The following is a 19,439-nucleotide window of genomic DNA, read 5'->3' as shown; positions in this document are numbered from 1 at the left end:
GCCTCCCAAGTGCTGGGATTAAAGGCGTGAGCCACCACCGTCCGGCTGCCAGCTTCTTCAGAGACATTTTAAAGTGCTTAGTAGGATCTTGATAAATCCTATCTCCAGGAGCTGAATAGTACTTGTTCTTTTACCTACTCTACCCTGACCCTCTCCCCTCTCCTCCTTCTCCTCCTCGAGGATTTCGCTGATTATAATCTAACATGTGTGTTGTGTTGTTTATAGGGTGGAGCCTGAAACTGGGAAGCTTCTAAGACACTGATTCCCAAATCAAGTTTCCTGTGTAACCAGGGGATTGAGTGTTGGGACTAGAGCCATCTCCTTTCCTCTAAAGTGTGGAGGGATGACCAATCTGCCCTGGACACAACCACGTCTGCCCGTAGAGGAAATGGCTTTGCATCCCTGGGGCTGCAAATCGGAAAGAGTTTCTATTAAAGCGTGTCATTCCTGCAGCTTGCTAGGTAGATGGCAGCCAACTCTATTTCTTTTTTTCTGTGATTCTGTCTCTTGTGCCTATACTAGGCACCCAGCTTACCCAGATTCTGGGGTGTTAAAGCAACCAGGAGCAGAGGTGAGATAGAATAGTTGTGTGGGTTTGTTGTTTGTCTGCTTTTGCCTTTTCTTGCCTGAACACTGAAAAATGGTATTCTCTCCTGGTTTCAATGGTAAGGAGATGCTAATGGCGTCCTGTACTTGCCTTCTCAGCTCTCTTCCTAACATTAGAACTAAACAGAAGCAAACTAACAGGAAGGCAATAACAAGGTACAGTAACCATGGTAACCTAGCACTGAGCATATGGGAAAGACTTGAACCATCACATACCACACCACCCCCATCCCTGTGTGAATTAAGAGGGGGTTTGGCCCTGTGCTCTGGGAAGAAGAGCAGAAAACCCACTCTGAGGTAAGGCCAACCCTTTGATTTAAAAAAAAATTGTGGGTTCCTGGCTTGACTAATGGTTCACCTAGTGAGGACCCTGTTATACCTCATACAGGGTCCCCTCTCAATTAATCTTGACGACTTGGCTCTGCACGCCTGACCCTGTTGAAAATTAATAAAAAAAAAAGAAACACAATACAGAAGCTAGACTCTGACAGGAAATTAGAACATGCTCTGTGATGCTGAGGCATGAAGTCCCGGAGGATCTCTGTCCTTCAGCTTTTCTTGTTCCTGTGTTCCCCAAACCATCCACCTCAAGGGGCAAGATAATGTCTCATGCCACTGTAAGTTCCCAACATGGCGTGCTGGATGCATGGCGTGGGCTCAGGAAATGTGTGTTGGGGAACAGACACCTTTTCCAAAAAGCCAGGCTATCTCTGAACAAATCATGAAGACTCATTTTTCTTCTTTGCGCACTTGCATGTGTGCGTGTGTGTGTGTATGCAAGGGCATATATATATATTTGTGTACACATACCTGTGGATGTCAACCTTGGATGGCATTCCTTGGGAGCCATCTACCTTACTTTTTGAGACAGGATCTCTTGTAAGACCCGGGCCTCCCAGGTGAGGGTAGGCTAGGCTGGCCAGTGAGCTCTGGGGATCTGCCTACCGGTGCATCCCCAGCACTGCAATGACAAACACACACTTGACCTTTTCACACATGGGTCCCGGGAAACACATTCAGTTTCTTGTGTTTGCTAGGCCGTGCTTCACGGAGCTATCTCCACAGCCCCCTGGCTATTGAAATCACCATTCTAAATAATAAATTAAGATAACTGTTACCAAAAACTAGCAAATCTCATGCTGACTTGTCTGTCACTATCCGCTGAGATGGCTCTCAGGGACAGTTACTGAAGTCTGGGACCAGTGAATTCTGGTGACAGGATTGCATGTCTAGCTCAGTCTCACAGCTGTGCTTCTGTGATAACTTAAAGGGTATGAAGAGGTGTGGTCTTGCTTTGGTCAAATATTCTCTCTCAGGTTTAGAGAAATATGCATCAAGCCTCTACACATGGCTAAATCTGTAAAAGAGCCATTGTGCATCTGGGGTCAGTACACAAATCCTATTGGTTTCTGAAAATGAATGATGCAGCCTTTGACACGGTTATCACGCTGTTTCATGAACGTCCTGAAGCACTGGCTGGTAGCATGCGAAGCTGGAAGTCTTTCGCGAGCCCGGGGAGTGTTCCAAGGGTCTTTGCACCCTCCATCTTGTGTGGACAGGAACCATGCCTGGAAGCAAGCAGTGCTTCTTAGGAATCGCAAGGTCACGAGTCCGCCTGTAACACCTGTGCCCACTCTGCCTGGAGCCAAGGGTAGGGGCTACAGTTTGTACACATGTTCCCTGCAGGTCCCCCTGTTGAAGCTTTGTGCGCCCACCCCCATACCCCAGGCTTGCATGACACTGGGAGTTCGTTGAGCCTTTTGGGAGTGAGAGGAAGGGGGTTGTTTGAGCTGTGACCCCATTCTTCTCCTTTCTGTCTACTCCTGGGTTCCCGTGAGGTGAGCACCCTTCGCTGCTACACAGGTCACCAGGATACAAAGGCAAATGCAGACTCCTTTACCCAGCAACCCACACTGAGGCTGACTCAAGAAACCACTGACTTTTCTTAAAGCTGGTTCACCTCAGGTGTTTGCTACAGTCATGGAGAATTACCTAACAAAGCAGGGCTGGGATCCTCGGCAAAAACTGACTGTGCTGGAGATGGCCACTGGTCCTTGGGGACAAGACATCTGGGATTTCAGGGAAGGTGCCTCCTTCTCAAACGCACAGGCGCCACCACACCTGGCTGTGGTTTATCATTTGTTTCTGATGAATCGAAAATTAAAGGTTTCTTTTTTAAATCGCATCCGTTTGTTTATATGCTTGTGTGTGTGTGTGTGTATGGGTGCGTACATGCCACAGTGTGTGTGTGTGTGTGTGTGTGTGTGTGTGTGTGTGTGTGTATGAACAAGTTGTAGCCGTCAATTATTTGCTTCCACTTTGGAGGGTCCAGTTATTAAATTTGGGTCACCTTTACCACCTTTACCTTCTGAGCCATCTTGCTTGCCCAAGCTTTCCTTTTACAGGCAAGTTGGATTTATGATTCATTCTAGTTGTGGTAAGCTGACAAAGAAAGACTGAGTTCACAGAGAGAAAAGACTCCTTTCCCCCAGTGGACCCTAGGGTTAGAAGTTAGCAGGCTTTGGGAAGATGATCTGCTGGTAATTTGGATGAACGGTGCCCTGTTGCTGTGCTGAAAATGTTTTCTACTGACGACTAGCTATGACTACTCTGCTCTGAAGTCACAGATCCGAGTTCCGATGGATGGACTGTAGCTGCTTGCGGCATCCTCAGCTAGACAGATGGTCTCTTTGCCTGCTGGGAGAGAGATGGTGAGCTGGGAGGGAGACGAGGCTGGGCTCCCAGCCCTGGGAAAACATATCACCATAGCTGGAATGTCTATGACTTCATTTGTGTAAAAGAATACTTCTTCTCCTGGTTGAACCCGATGATTTTACACCACCCTGGTCAGCTAGTTCCAATCCTAACTCACAGGGAGGTACTGACACTGGTGGGCAGTAGTGGTAAGGAAGCTATTGGATCTTTGCAAACACTGTTAAAGGGAACATTTTTTTTTAAAAAAAATAGATTTTTTTCTAGTTCCAGGACAGGCTCCAAAACCACAGAGAAACCCTGTCTTGAAAAACCAAAAAAAAAAAAAAAATAGATTTTTTAAAAAACATTTGATGATGTTTACTTGTTTTAAGTGTGTATGTTTGTGTATGTGTGTGTGAGTGTGTGTGTGTGTGTGTGTGTGTGTGTGTGTGAGTGTGTTGTCACATGTTCTGGTCAGAGACAGCTAGTGGGACTTGCTTCTCTCCTTCCATCCTGTGGGACATGACTGGAACCTAGGTCCTCAGGCTTAGCATTAAGTTCCTGCACTCACGGGCCATCTCTCTGGGCCAAACAATAGGCTTTTTCATCATATCAACCTCGGACCAGTGCTCTTGGAAAACCACATTCACACATCTCTGGGTTACAGGAAGCCTGGATGAGATAATCTGGAACACAATTTAAATTCAGTATTCTTAATTCACTTCTGTTCTCTTGGTGTTTGAGGGGAAATTCCCACAATTCATTCAACAAGACAAATGATTAACCACTTGCCAGCTGCAGAAACCCACATCTTCAATGACCCTGGTTTAATAAAATTACATTTGTATCCGAATATCTGAATTAATTTCTCAGTGGTACTACTTATCTTGATGTGTCTTTTATACTTGTGTGAAATTAAAAGTCTACTGAAGAAGAAAAGCATTCATTGAACCAATATGGACATTAGATAAATAAATAAATAAATAAATAAATAAATAAATAAATAAATAAATAAAGTCTTGTTCTGTTGCCCTGAGGAAGTCCAACTAGTCATTTTAGCAGGTTAAGAACATGAAGAACTAATCAAACACTAGGCTTAGGTGGCTCAGAAAACCCTGGAGAAGAAGGGTAGGGAGGATTGTAGGCATCAGAGGGGTCAAGGACACCAAGCAGAGGTTTACAGGGGCTCATTGAGATTGAAGTGGTAATCATGGAGACCGCATATGGTTGCGTAGCTTGGAGTTTCTGTGGGACTCCTAACAGTGGGAATTGAGGTGTCTCTGACTCATTTGCCTGCCCTTGGGACCCCTTCCCTCCTACTGCGTTGCCTCATCCAGCCTTGATATAGTTAGGCTTGTGTCTAGTCTTAGCATATCTTCTTATGCTGTGTTCAGTTGATATTCCCGGGGGGCCTGCTCTTTTCTGAAGGGAAACAAGAGAGTGGATCTCGGAAAGAAGGGAGATGGTGAGAGAGAACTGGGAGGGATGGAGGGAGGGGAAATACAATCAGAGTGTATTGTATGAAAGAAGAATAAATAAAAAGAAAATAGAAATTCTTAAACAAAAAGAACACAATGAAACTAAACCTTCAGACATAAATGAGCGCTGACCACGGGGCCAAGAGCTCAAAACGAAAGGACTGCAGTGTGGGGGGAAGCTGGATACCCACACGACAGAAATGACAGAGCCCTGCATAGCATTGCAAAACCACATCAGAAACTGACTTGAGGTGAACTGGAGACACAGCTCAGTGCCACTTCCTATAACTCCAGTTCCAGGGGATTGGCACCCCCCTCTCCATAGGCACTGCATACACACACATACACAACACATACACCTACATACACATACACACACCTACATACACACACACACGTCACACACATACACACACACATATACACACATACATACATATACACACACTAAAAACAGTCTAAAAATCTAAATATGAGCTGGGTGTGCTCAGTTGGTAGATTCCTTGCCTAGCACTCATGAAACCCTTGTTTCAATCCCCTGAACCACATAAAACCAGAACGTGGTGTCACATGCCTGCAATCTCAGAAGCAGAGATAGAAGAGTAGGGAATTCAAGGTTGTCCTTTATCACAAAGAGTGTGAGGCCGTCCTGGCCTACATGAGTGGGACTCCCTTTCTCAAAAAAGAAAAAAAAACATTCTAAATATAATATTAAAACTCATTCTGTGGAAAAAAAAACTATGGGGATTGGGTTTGGCAATGATTTTTTGGGTGTGCCACCTGAACGAGAGGCAACAGAAAAAGGACAACATTAAACCTCAAAGCCATCTGTGCATCAGGGGCCACAGCAGGCAAGGTCTACAGGGTCACCTGGAAGCCTGCAAAACTTTTCAAGTAATATATCTGGAAAGTGGTTGATGCACAGAATATGAAAAGAACTCCCGCAACCCAGCAACAGCAGCAAAAGGTTAAAAAGAAAAAAAACCTTTAAAAGCATGCACAAGATTTGAATAGATACTTCCTCAAAAGCCATGTGCAAATGACCACCACGCATGAAAAGGTGTTTGGCAGCTATTATATTAGTTTTAATCGTCAGTTTGACCCGACCTAGAATTACATGGAAGACGGTCTCAGTCAGGGATTATCTATATTGAGTTGGCTGTGGGCATATATATGCAGGGTTTCCTAATTATGTTAATTGGTGGGGAACACGCAGCTCACTGTGGACAGCGCCATAGCTGAGCACGAGCAAGCAAACACACTTGCATCCATTTCTCTCTGCTCTTGACTGTGGGAGTGCTGTGATTGGCTGTTTGAAGCTCCTTGTGTCTTGACATCCCCACAATGACAGAATAAACCTTAAATCGTTAGCTTAAATGCGTGTTTCCTACTTTCACTTTTTTGACAAATTATTTTATCACCACCTTAGAAACAAAACTAGGGCAGCATCGCTAATACTTTTTATAAAAGGAATGGAAATCAGTGCCACAGTAAGGTACCATCCCATATCCATGCAGAAGGCTGTTCTCAAAACTAAAACAAACCCAAGAAGTAATGAGCATTGGAGGGTGTGCAGAAGAAATGAAGCCTTTGCACATGCTAGCAGGGGTTGAAAATGGGTAATCTATAACGGAAAAGTGCAGAGTAACTCCCACCAAAATAAACATAAAATTATGCTACGATCCAGCTAGTCCACCTCTAGATGCATCGTCCAAAGAATTGGAAGCAGGATTTGAAAGAGATAGTTGCATAATCAATCATATTTAAACCATTATTACTCGTGGTATCTGAGTAATACATCCACTGGCAAGTGAAGATCAAAAAAATACAGGGACACACACACACATACATGTATGTAAAATATTGTTCCGCCATGAAAGCAAATCTTCTGTGTGGCAGAAATACGAATATGATGGAACTGCCCAGACTGCTGGGTGAGATGAGCCAGCCATAAATTCTGTATCTTTGCGCTCAAATGATGGCTGTCGCGAGGGGAATGACGGAGGATGGCGGTGGGGAGATGGAGGGGGAGAGTCAGTTAAATAGTGAGAGTTTCGGTCTCAGATGAGAAAGATCTAGAAATCTATTGTCTGGCAACAGGGACATAGTCAACGCCACTGGACCGAGCACCTGGTGCATGAGGATGGTGGTGGGAGGTGTAGGTCAGCCAATAGAGCGCTCGCCTGGCTGTTCAAAGCCACATGCTCCATTCCCCGACATCGCAGAAGTGACCAAGGTGGTGATCCCAGGAGTCAGAAGAAGAAAACACAAAAGTTTGAGGTCATCCTGGGCTACCTAGTGAGTCTGAGGCCAACCTGGGATACACGAGACCCTGCCTCAGAAAAGTAAAATTAAACAATAAAACAGAAGTGGACAGGACGGTCAATTGTGTGTTCTGTGCTTGCGTTTCTTAACCATAATTAATAATAATTTTAAATAGCCCAAATTCAAAAGGGACGCAAATATCTTCAACTGTGTTCTCCGTGACAGAAGACCACTTGAAGACCACTTGAATTTAGTCCACCTTTAAGAGGCTGACAGGTGAAGCCATTAGCCTTGCATGGTGAGGGCCATTCCAGCTTTCTGTGCCAAAGTGTGCCTGAGTGCACACAGTTCCGGTCCCGCCCTGTCCCACTGCCCTGCTTTCAAGGTCACATCCAGTTCAGAAAAAAATACTGCCTACATCCTTAGCAGCACAGTGCTCAAATGTGTCAGAGCATAGCGATGAGACTTATTTACAAACCCCTCCCTCAGGAAGGGAGGCTCCAAAGCCAGTCTGGGTTCTTTGGCTTTGTCTTCCTGCATCACGTGGGATGCAGGCTGCTCACTTGCCCTCCTCAGCCTGCACACACACCCTCCAGTGCCCATCAACAATAGCCTGGCCAGCTGAAGGTTGTGCCCTTAACTAAAACTAATCTTAATTCAAGATCTTCAAGAACAGGACGAGTAGGTTGCATATCGTGTATGTTGCATATCGTGTCCGTACTGTGCATTTTCAGGACAGCTGATTGGGGAAGGGGAAAATGCAGTGGGCTGGGATACAATGCGCTGGTCACACCCCATCGGGGGCCTCATGAGACCTGTTGGATGTAATGTTAGAAAAGTGGACAAGGACCCTCTCCTTAGGCTGCCCACTTCTCAAGTCTCTCCCCTACTGTGTGTCTGCACCCTCTGAGGGATTTCTTAAGTACTATCAGGTTTCTTGGCAAACAGTTACACTGCTCTGAAAAGGTGGGTCCCCCACTCTGCAGGCTGGCATGCCCCCAGCCCAGAACAGAGGGGCCACACATAGTGTTAGTTCCTGAACCAATCAGACATCCGCGTGGTTTGAACTTGATCTATAGAAAGTGTGACTGTGTTAATGTATGGACAGACGCTAACGGGGCAGCCAAGAGTCATGGAGTCCATACTCGAGAACACTGGGCCAAGAGGCTGGAGAGTGCAGGGCATCATTAGAGGGAGTGGAGAGGTTGTCATGGTGATGACAGAGCATAAAGCAGGAGCTGGGGGACGGCTCAGTGATTTGGAGCCCTGGCTGCTCTTGCAGGGAGCACAGGTTCATTCCCAGCACCTCTGTGGCAGTTCACAGCTGCTAACTCCAGCTCCTGGAGATCTGGTGCCCTCTTCTGGCCTCTGAGGGTCACATGTGGTGCATAGATACATAACCAGGTAAGACACCACACACACACACACACACACACACACACACACACACACACACACTTGTAATAGAGAGGAGATATTCTGTGACCGAAGAGACTTCAAGATAGCCCAGTCACTAAAATATCTCCTAAAAGACCGAGTGTGTCTGTGTGTGTGGTGTGTCCGAAACCCCGTCGTGCCTCTGATTTCCTCACTTTTCAACTACCTCACGTGAGATGACTCATGGTCTCCCCCTGAGGTAACCTGGGGACCCTTACTTGGGGTGGTCCAAAGGCTTCCATTAAAAGTAACTTATGGAGCCCTACCTGAGGTGATCCACAGATCGACCTGAGGTGATTCTGGACCTGCTCTCGGAGGTGACCCATGGACCCCTACCTGAGATGACCCATGGATCCGCCTGAAGTGATTTGGGACCTTCTCCCTGAGGTGACCCAAGGACTCTTATGTGAGGTGGCCTGTGGGATCAGACATGAAGTGATTAAAGACTTCTTCTATCTAAGGTACCCATAGACTTCTATCGAGTAAACTACCATCCTCCCTAGACGACCTGATGTGACTATGGATGTCTATGTGAGCTTAGCTATGGGTTTCCACCTGAGATGGCACAAAGACCTGATGTGACCATGTCCTGAGGTGGCTTGGAGACTTCTTCCTGAGGTGACCTTAAACTCCTACCTAAGATGACCCATAGACGCCCACCTGAGGTGACCTGTGAACTCTCTCATAGTGTTTCTAGTACTGTGATAAAGACCAAGACCAAAGGCCACTTGGGTAGGAAAGGATTACCTGGCACACACCAAGTTAGGTACTCAGGTAGGGCAGGGACCTAGTAGGTAGGAATTAAGGCAGAATCTAGGGAGAAATGGTGCTTACAGATTTACTCTTCCTGGCTTACTTGGTCTGTTTTCTTCTGCGCTCGAGGACTGCCGGCCTAATGGTCGCAGCACCTACAATGGCTGGGCCCTCTTCCATCAATCACCAAGCAGGAAAATGTCACTACACACCATCTATGGAAGCATTTTCACAATCGAGGTTCCCTCCTCTCAGAAGACAAGCTAGGGCTAGTGTCAAATTGACAAAAAATGAGCCGTATAGACCATCTCCACCTGAGGTGACCTATGCACTTCCAGCTGAGGTGACCTATGCACTGACCTCACCCAAGGTGACCTATGAATTCCATTTGAAATGATCTGGGCTCTCAGCTGAGGTGACCTAAGTACCTCATTGCTCCTTTGCCTGCTAAAAAAAGCCACTCACGGAACAAATGCTGACTTAATGGCTCTCTCTGGGCTCACTGGACTCAGCAGCAGCACTTTGGGGCTGAGCCAGGCGACCTTCAAAGCTCTTCTCAGCTATAATTTTTATATTGACACTGGGCCATCCAGGAGAAAGTGAATCGCACCACGCAGCAGTATTCTGTGAGTATGGAAGAGAAAGAGGTCAGCCCAGTCTCAGGAGGTCAGAGAAGTGCTGCAGAGAGGTCCCTGCTGTAACACCACCACCAAGACCTTCCTATTCCAAATTTGGCAGGGACTCAGCTGGGCTCGAATGTGGGTGTCAGTTTGATGGATCCATTTGAGTGCCAGCCCCTGCCTACATGAACAGATCTTTCTAAAAATGTAGATTTTGTTACCCGATGATAAAAATACACTTGTTAAAGGGAAAAATATGAAAGAAAAGTAAAACCAAAATTGCATCCACTACCTAACCGTGATGATGGTTAATAAGTCCAGCTGCTTCTTTTCTCCTCATGTTCTCCTCATCTCACACTGCATTATGAATTTTCTATTATCTAATATTCTATGAAAATCATACTTTAATAGCTACATGGTATTGTGTGTTATTAAAAAACCATGAAACACATTCCCTAGTTTTTTTCCAATATTTTAAGGAATATCTTAAAAGTATTCAAATCCTTCTGTGCACTTCTGATATGTTTTGAATGAACCCCTAAAAACATATGTCTAGGTTCATTTGGAAGGCTGTAGCAGAATGACGTAGGCTAGACGCTTTACCAAGAAGAAATGTTTATCTCTCTCAGATCCAGAGACTGGAAATCCTCCTTAACGTTGTGGTCAAGACATGGTGGGCTTGGTCAGTCAAGCAAGGACCCACTTCCTCTTAACAGAGAGCAAGCACTTTCTTGGTGTGCACCTGCGTAATGGAAGAAGTGACTATAGCGTCGGCCTCATGACCCAATCACCTTCTAAAGGCTCCACTTACTAGTACCATCACCAATGACTGGGTCACTCCATCCGAAGACTGAAGGTGACCCAAAGGGGGCACTTCACAGCAGCCTGAGGCTCACCTATAAAGAGCTGTAGGAATTCCTACCTCCAGTAACCTTTAAGTTACCTGCCCGTTTGGGCATGCCCTCTTATATCAATTTATTTATGCCAGTGTAAAGCACCTGTCTGGTCTCTTTGCTGGCTGCGGGATTTGGTTGCTATTCCCTGTTCCAGCAGAGGATTGTGATCTGTGAGTCTACCCCTAAATAAATAACCCTCTATTACTCTCAATTCTGAGCTAATGTGGGATTTCTTTTAAGCGTCCTTCTTCAATAAAGAGCAGATAGGGAGTATCCCCAAATCAATTGTGTGTGTACGTGCGCATGCGTGTGTGTGTACCAGAAGTTAACCTTGGGTGTTTTTCTTTTTTTTTAAATTTATTTATTTATTTATTAAAGATTTCTGTCTCTTCCCTGCCACCGCCTCCCATTTCCCTTCCCCTCCCCCAATCAAGTCCTCCTCCCTCGTCAGCCCAAAGAGCAATCAGGGTTCCCTGCCCTGTGGGAAGTCCAAGGAACCCCCACCTCCATCCAGGTCTAGTAAGGTGAGCATCCAAACTGCCTAGGCTCCCCCAAAGCCAGTACGTGCAGTAGGATCAAAAACCCATTGCCATTGTTTTTGAGTTCTCAGTAGTCCTCATTAAGAGGCACTCACCTGATGTTTTTAAGCAGGGACTCTCAACAGGGCCTGGAGCGAACCCATTCAGCTAAGCCAGCTGCCCATGATGCCCAAGGATCCTCCCATCTCCACCACCTCAGTGTTGATGTTACAGGTGCATGCCACTGTGCCCAGATTCTTTATTTAATCCCAGATCCAGGGATTAAACTCGGGCCCTCCAGCTCTCCGAACTGCTCCACACTTGTATATTAAGGAAGATTTATTTTGACCTGAGAGAAAAAAAAACTTTACTAGAGAAATAATTATTTCCACCACATCTTCTTGTATGCCTACTAATGTGTATGAGCTCCACAAAACATTTTTAAGGGATCTGGAATTAGAGACCATTTAGGGTAAAGCCTGAGTAAGACTTCATACAATGTTCAACAACACCGTCAGTACTTAACATGCTTGGTATGAAACCTGCCTGACTGGGTGGATTTTCCTCATTTTGATCCCAGGCTGTGCATGAACTTAACTTACTGAGTCAGAGAGGAGCAGAGGAACACCTGTGACCACCGTGGCGGGAGCGATGGCGTTGTAGACACTGGTGCTCCTCCCTCTGACCTTCAGACCATTTAAACAGTGGGCTCTAGGAAATCGGAGCTTCCCCAGGAATCTCAAGCTAGGAGAAGAGAAAGACCGGCTCCTAGTGCCAGCCAGAGTTTGTCAGATCAGCTTGCAGGAGAAACTGGACCTGAGGCAACTGTGGGTCATGATGGGCAGGACCACACCTTGACCAGAGTGGCTTTGCTGCACCTCCTCTGGCCCTCTGCAAACCCAAACCTCCTGCTAGGACCCTGATGATGGACTTGGGGGTCACTGCACCTCTTTACCTGTCTTCTTTCTTTCCTTCATGGCCACACCCACAGCTGTAAATCCCGTCTCAGGTTTTCCTTGTTAGATCACCGTGCCACCAGTCACAGACGTAAACCAGGCCACACCCGCTCCAGTCTCTCCCTGGACGGAGCTGATAGAGCGCACTGTCCTTGCGGTCTCCCTCTTCCTCATAGCTCACTGCAGGCCTGTTCACTACCTTGGATCGCAGCTGCTCTTTGCAGCGTCCTCCTGACTTCTAGCGCATCCCCTGTCCTGTGGAACCTCTTACAGCACTGCTATGGAAACTAGGAAGCGCCGGAAACTCCCTTTGTTTCGCAGAATTGAAGTCCCTCTACCTCCCAGGTCCCAACTCCTTCTGGCCCCCACTGCTCTGCTGTTACCTACCATATGATACACTAACTCTTCCAATCTGGGAACTGTAGAATCTGTCAGGAGACCCATCATGCCACACATGGCTGCTATCTCTCCTGCTCTTTCTCACTTCAGGGTCTCATTGTGACTGCCTATGCCCATGGTCTCATAACTCCCCATCTGATTCTTTTCTGGGAAGTTCAAACGTGTCTCTTGGCTTGACCTCTGAGGTTGGGTAGTCAAGCCTCGGTGGTAGGGTTGCCAGGGCCCAGGCTCTGATCCTAGAAATTCTAGTGACACTAACAACAGACTTTTTCCCCTTTAAAAATAGCTGTGGATCTCAGCAGTCTTCATAGTAGCCGGAGCCCATGGCAGTCGGATGTGGGAGGTTCCATCCACTCTGAGAACATTACCATCCCGTTGTTCCAACGCGAGGATTATTAGCCAGCTAGTTTGTAGAATTAGTCAATTGTGCAGGAGGGGTAGGAAGGCAAAGGCATGCTGTAGGGCATTCAGTTCACTTGTTAGGGAGCAGGAGACCCGGCGTCTCTACCAGCAGAACCATGATCACAAGACGAGAAGCATAGGGCCAGGCGTGGGGATGGGGGGAAAGCCTGTCAGGACTGGGTAATGGGAGACATGGACTGGGCTGCCTCCACCCAGAAGCACCCTGGCTAAACCTAGATAACAGCAATCCACACACGCCTGGATTGGCAGTCTGCTCCTCCTCTCCTTCACAGGATTGAATAGTCACTTTCTGTCCTTGACCCAAATGGGGTGTCCACTTTGAAGAGTCGCTGTGATGGTTGACATGCCCCGAGAGAGGTGGGAACCTTTGGTAAAGGCTCAGGTGCATCATCAGGTACACTTAAGGGATACTATTAACAAAGGCAAAATAGCGGTGACCAGAAGGCCAGCAGCACCAGCATGAGACCTGCCTCACGGCCCTCAATCTATCCTGTGTACAAAGTCTTAGCCAGGCCCCAGAAGGCTGGATTCTCCCTCACTTCCACCTCCCTAGTTGCCCAGTGCTTGGCGGGAAACAGGTGAATTGTTGGAATACTCCCTGAGGGAGGGCTGACAAGGGTGTGGTAGCTTGCTCCTTTTAGTTGGGTAGACGAAGGGTTTGGTTTATTTCAGGGACGATATAACAGGAGTTGTATCTATCTCAGGTCTCAGGGAAGGGGGAACAGATATGGTTGATAGATTATTCTATCCACAGAATCTGGAACAGAGCTCTGCAAACCGGCTTCTCTTATTGAGAACTGCCGGGAAGTGGAGGGTTCGGAACACTCAGAGGTAGCTCTCCTCGGCTACTCAGCTCTCTGAACACTGCAGATGGATGATGGGGGACTGCTATAACTTCAGTCACCAGCCACACTGCGTGGTTTTTTTTAAAGGGTTTTTGTTTTGTTGGCTCTAGAGTTACCTCGGCAAGAGGGATGTGAGCGTGGGAGGTGGTGACATTCCACGCTGTGTGTATTTCTGTATGGATGTGGAAAGTGGGCAGCTGGGGTTGAAAAAGCTGTCATTGCCTTCTCCCTGGGTGGGAGTCGTTTGGGTGGCTGCCGTGTGGAAGCAGATTCTCTGAAGCAACCTAATATTAAGCCCTTTTAACAGGACACAGTGTATTTTCTCCAACACCTTCTATCTTTTCAACTAGTCCTGGGGATCAAAGAGCACGGTATATTTCATCTTTTATCGTTTGTTTCTTGCTTTATTCTATATAATAAAACCTTTATTTCCCAGGTTTTCCCCTGCCAGACAGTAATAGTTGTCTTTGCTGATCCCTGCTTTGTAAAAAGCTCTCTATCTCAGAAGTAAGATGGCACAATTGAGAAGGGCTGTTGGGCTTCTTATCTTTAATCTACCCTGCTCCCAAATGTGCAGAACTGCACATTTAAAAAAAAAAAAGCCCACATACTCCTGGAGGCTGTGAGAAGGACCAGGATGTAGCGCTTGTCTTCCAGGAAGACGGGAAAGATGGAAAGCATCGTGATGGTGTGGAAGGGGTATCCAGAAAGAGCCTCGAAGACAATGGCAATTTTTATTTCTGGGTAAAATTTGGACGATGGGCGTTGTACTTTGAATGTTACCTGTCCCCTTGTGTCTTTTATTAATGTGTTGTCAATGGCCGGTGGCACTGCTGGGGAGGCTGTGGCACATTCAGGAGATGGAGCCTTGCTGGCGGAAGTGAGTAGCTAGAGGTGGGCCTTGGGACTTAAAAGTCCAGCCCCATTTCCTGTGGATGCGCTGCTTCAGACTGAGGTATTTATCAACCTAGTTATGTGAGGAGTAACTGGGGAGTGCTCTTCACTAAAAAGTTATTAATTATTTCTGTTTATATGCATCCATTCTGATGGTGTGCAGTGACATCACCACCAATGCATCCATTCTGATAGCTGTGGAGTGACATCACCGCCAATGTTGCCGTTTGATGGCTGAGCAGTGACGTCACCATTGGACTTTAACTTGCTTCCTTAGCGACTAATGAAGTGGAGCTGTCTTCACTAGCATAGCATCTTCTGTATAACCTGTCCGCTGAAATATTTGCTCACATCTTGGACAATATTTGATCTATTTTTAAAATAAATTATGTGGTTTTCCATTTTATGTACACAAATTAAATTCTGAGTCAGTCACTGCAGAAAGTAGATTTACATGGGGGTTGTTTTGTGGCCTGCTTATGTGCATGAAGTCCTTTCTAGACCATTCTGTTGAGTTGCTTCTGAACGCAGTCCTTCCACTAAGTGTTCATTTCAGCTTCCGTGTTTCCCGACTCTCAACCATTCGCTCGGTCCTTCTGACCTCTGTTTCTTGGGAGAGACTGTGCAGAGTATTTCACCTGATGTGGTGGAGCCTTGGTGGCTGGGGCAGCTTGTTGGGTTGCAGTGGGAGCTTCAGGTTGCTGCTCTGCAACCTTCAAAACAGCTGGGGACTAAGCATCAAAGACAAGCCAGAGGGGACATTTCAGATTCAAGCCAGGACAGGCTTGGAAAGGGACACGAGCTTGTCTCTTTGGGAGACTAAGGAGTGGTTTGAAGGCAGCGGTCAATCATCCTGGATTAGATACCTGTTAGAAAGCAAGGATGCTGCTATACATGGGTGTCCCATATTCTTCTATCTGAAAGGGAGGAGGACTATGGCTCACACTGTAACTCATACAGAGGTGGCAGCTGCTCTTGCTGGGGGAGGGGAAGGTGACACAGAAACATGTGAGCATCTGTTGCCAGTACTGGGCTCATGACTGTGTCGCTGGGTTCATGATCGCAGAGTGACTTCACTTCAGGGTGGCGACTTGTGAAAGCCCTCACTATCTCACGGCCAGCACAGGACATTGTGATCTGGGGGTGAGCGCCAAGTCAGCTGTGAACACTATGACAGGCTAATCGCTGTCATAGCTGCTTTTGTTATTCTCTTTTAAAAAGTGTGGATTTAGTACAGAGGATGGCACAATGGGGTCAATGTTCCATTTTTCTAAGTAGAGAACATGTCTGTCTGATTCAGATAAATGCCTTGAAGATAAAGGCATACCATGCCCACCTATGTTCTTGACCACCCGTACAGCTTAGCACAGGGGTTCCTGGTTCTCCCCTAAGAGATAATGTGGTCTCTTCCCTGTGGTCAAGTCTCCCCTTCTGCACTGTCGCCTTCATGAAATGACAGTGTCCTTTAGAGTCTATGAAGCCATGGAACTGTCAAGGCAGGTGTTGTAGGAAGGTTCTCAGGCAGACCTCATCTTTGCAAAGCCTGATAAAACCCAAACCAGGTGACCTTTACTGTGTGAAACGTCACCCACCTCTGACCTGCTCACGTGGCAGGCAGGGATCAGAGTCCAGAGGGCACCTGCTGAGATTCCCAGGTTCTTGTGTCCTGGAACAAAGAGTTAGGCCAGAGGCATGTGTGTCGTGGTAGAAATACAGTTCGTTAACAAATAAGAAAGCTCTCCCCAGAAGAAGGCAATGCTAGGTTTCAGAGTAGACTGTGACTTGGGACCCAGGACCCACAGAGGCCGTCACCTCTCACAGAAACGGACAGACTGACAGACACTATCTGTGAATCTGGGATGGTCATTGGGTTTCAGGGTCTCTAACCTGGGGGAGTGAGTTCATAGTGAAGGGGATATTGGCAGACACATGTCTTGCTCCCCACCTCTTCCCTGCCTCCTGCCTGGAAATCGAGAGCCTATCACTGGCTTGTGCTCTGACGCCTCCCCTGTCCACAGAAAGCTGAGAAGAGACACCCCCATTTCTGTTATCTGTGTTCTGATTCCTTTCCTAAAGCCCCCCATCATACTGCTTTCTGTTTGTCTGTCTGTGACATAATGACACTTCTAATAAACTCCATACTCATAACAATCCACCTCAGAGACCAGGCAGTGATGGAACACGCTTTTAATCCCAGCACTCAGGAGGCAGAGGTAGGTGGATCTCTGTGAGTTCGAGGTCAGTCTGGTCTGCAAGAGCGAGTTCCAGGACAGGCTCCAAAACCAAAACCAAACAAACAAATAAAAGACAAACAACAAATAAAACAATCCACCTCAGTGTCCCCAGGAGCCCCGATCTGAGACCTTTTGGAAGAACAGCAAGTGTGGTGACCTTGGAGCCCTCTCTCCAACCCTGGCAGAGCCTTTTCCACCCCCTTGAAGCTGCTGCCATGAAGTGGGCTGTGCATGCAATTCTTCTAACCAGTGGCGATGAGCTCTGGGAAAACAGGGGTGGTGGGGGGAGCTGGGAACTGTCTTCATGCTGGGGGGTGGGGGGGCTTTTAGACAGGAGCTTTTGTGGCAGACAATTCAGGGAAGTGGAAAAGCTGGGACACTATTTCCAAGACTTCTGGGATGTCTTCCTTTGTCCTTCCCATCACTCCTGCCCCTGGTGGACCGTCTTCTTCAACACTCTGAGCGCTCTTTCTTCTCTTACTGCCCCCAACGAAGAATCCCCACTCGCCCGTGGTCTGACGGCGTCCTGCACAGTGGGCCTGCCTTTCATGTCATCCAGTTACGGTCAATATCATGTAAACTGAGTCCCTTTGGAGAGGGATTATCTTTTGCGACAATTATTTCCTGATAAAATGGAACCAGTGGCGTCAGTCAGCCTACCCTTTAGTCTTTTTTCCTTCTTCCCTGCTCTCTCTTACTGAATGCAAACGCAATCCCTGGAGGTGTCACAGCCTTTCAATAAACAATCAAAAGTCAAAGTTCAGCAATAGAGGAGCAGGGTGACCCTGGGAACCCAGATCCTTGCTGACCATCCCAGAGCCTGCGCTAGTCCTAGGTTGACACTGCTGAAGAAAAATAGACCGACCCCTGCAAGACCTCATTGTTAGGGTTCTTTTCCTTGGATGTCCGGTGGGAACCAAACCCCCTCTCTTGTCCTTGTCTCTGGAATTGCATGATTTGTTTTTCTGGCCTCGGAGCTTCTGCTCAATGCCGTAGGGACGTCTGAGAAACCACAGCGCCACCACATTTACTCATTGTCTTCAGCATTCATTTTGCTAATCTAAATGAGATAATTTTAGAGAATAAATGGGTTGAATGACAGCCGAAATATTAGCAAGCCTTTGAGGCATCTCATCTTCATGATTTCCACTTAGGGACAGCAGAGACATTCGCTAAACATTGTCCCAGCACCTGACTCTACGGAGCGAAAAGCTCAATGCTAATATTGAAAGAATTGTAATAAGTGCTTGAAAGTGACTTGGAGAAAATTGAAAATTCAATTCTGTGTTGATGATCCGGTTGTAAGTTACAATATCGGAGGCATTTAATATAAAGTACCGGTGATTTGTCATTTGGGGAACCAGGGAAATGTCTTCTGAAATGAGAACAGTACAGTGTGGCCCAGGACTTAATACGTTTATGAAAGTTTATTAATGAAGTTCATTCAGTGTGATAGACCACCTGAGAATTTGAAATGAATCTCAACAATTATTTACCGAGTAAATGCCCAGAAATATCAGGGGAATTGGTGCAACAGTCACACATCTAGCTGCCCACTGAGATGCATTGTGTCTCAGCATCCTTTCTGCAACTGTAACCTGGGTCACATTGGTCCTCCATTTCATAGACAAAGTTTCCTGGCCTGATGAGATACGAGCAGGCCACAGACAGGGGCAGGCACCAACGCCTTCCCTTGACCACCATGATAGACTGTGTCCCTCGAGACAAAATAAATCCTTTCTCCCTCAAGCTGCCTGGAAACCTGAGTTTAATCCCCATACCCTGTAAGACGGAAGGAGAGAACCAAGTCCACCAAATTGCCCTCTGATATCCACATGTGGTAAGCCATGACACATGACTGTCTATCTCACCACACATTGCTTACTATTAATAATAATAAGAGGTAAGGTAACTTATGCAATCATATTTAATTAAATGTCACTTTTGTTGGGAGAGATACACACTACTAGCAGGTCGACTGGTACTTCCAGTGCCCTGCTCGCTCCTGGCTTTTTTGTTGTCGTTGTTTGGATATAAGGGACATTTTATGACTCATGCTACACCAACACAGCCTAAAGAAAGTGAATAAATAAATAAATAAATATAAATAAATAAATGGGCCACAGGTAGAAACAACAGAGCATCCTGTTTGCTAGCTGGGGACAGGCATTTAGGCAGTGGGCAGGAAGCACCAAGGAGCACCCAGTGATGGTGGGCAGCCTCCTGCCTCAGCATTCACATGGAAATCCATCCTTCACCATAGCTAGGAAATCCCTCACCTCATGCTGCACAGGGAACACAATGTACGGGTGATCATTTTGGACCTCTGCCAACTTGCAATGCTGATAAAGAATTTAATTTAAGGAGCTTAGCTAATTACATCATTAGCCAGTGTGAGAAAACTCTTAATGAGACAAATAT

This window comes from Microtus ochrogaster, chromosome 4 (genome assembly GCF_000317375.1).
Source record: "Microtus ochrogaster isolate Prairie Vole_2 chromosome 4, MicOch1.0, whole genome shotgun sequence".
Lineage (NCBI taxonomy): Eukaryota > Metazoa > Chordata > Mammalia > Rodentia > Cricetidae > Microtus > Microtus ochrogaster.
This window is presented reverse-complemented; position numbering follows the sequence as displayed.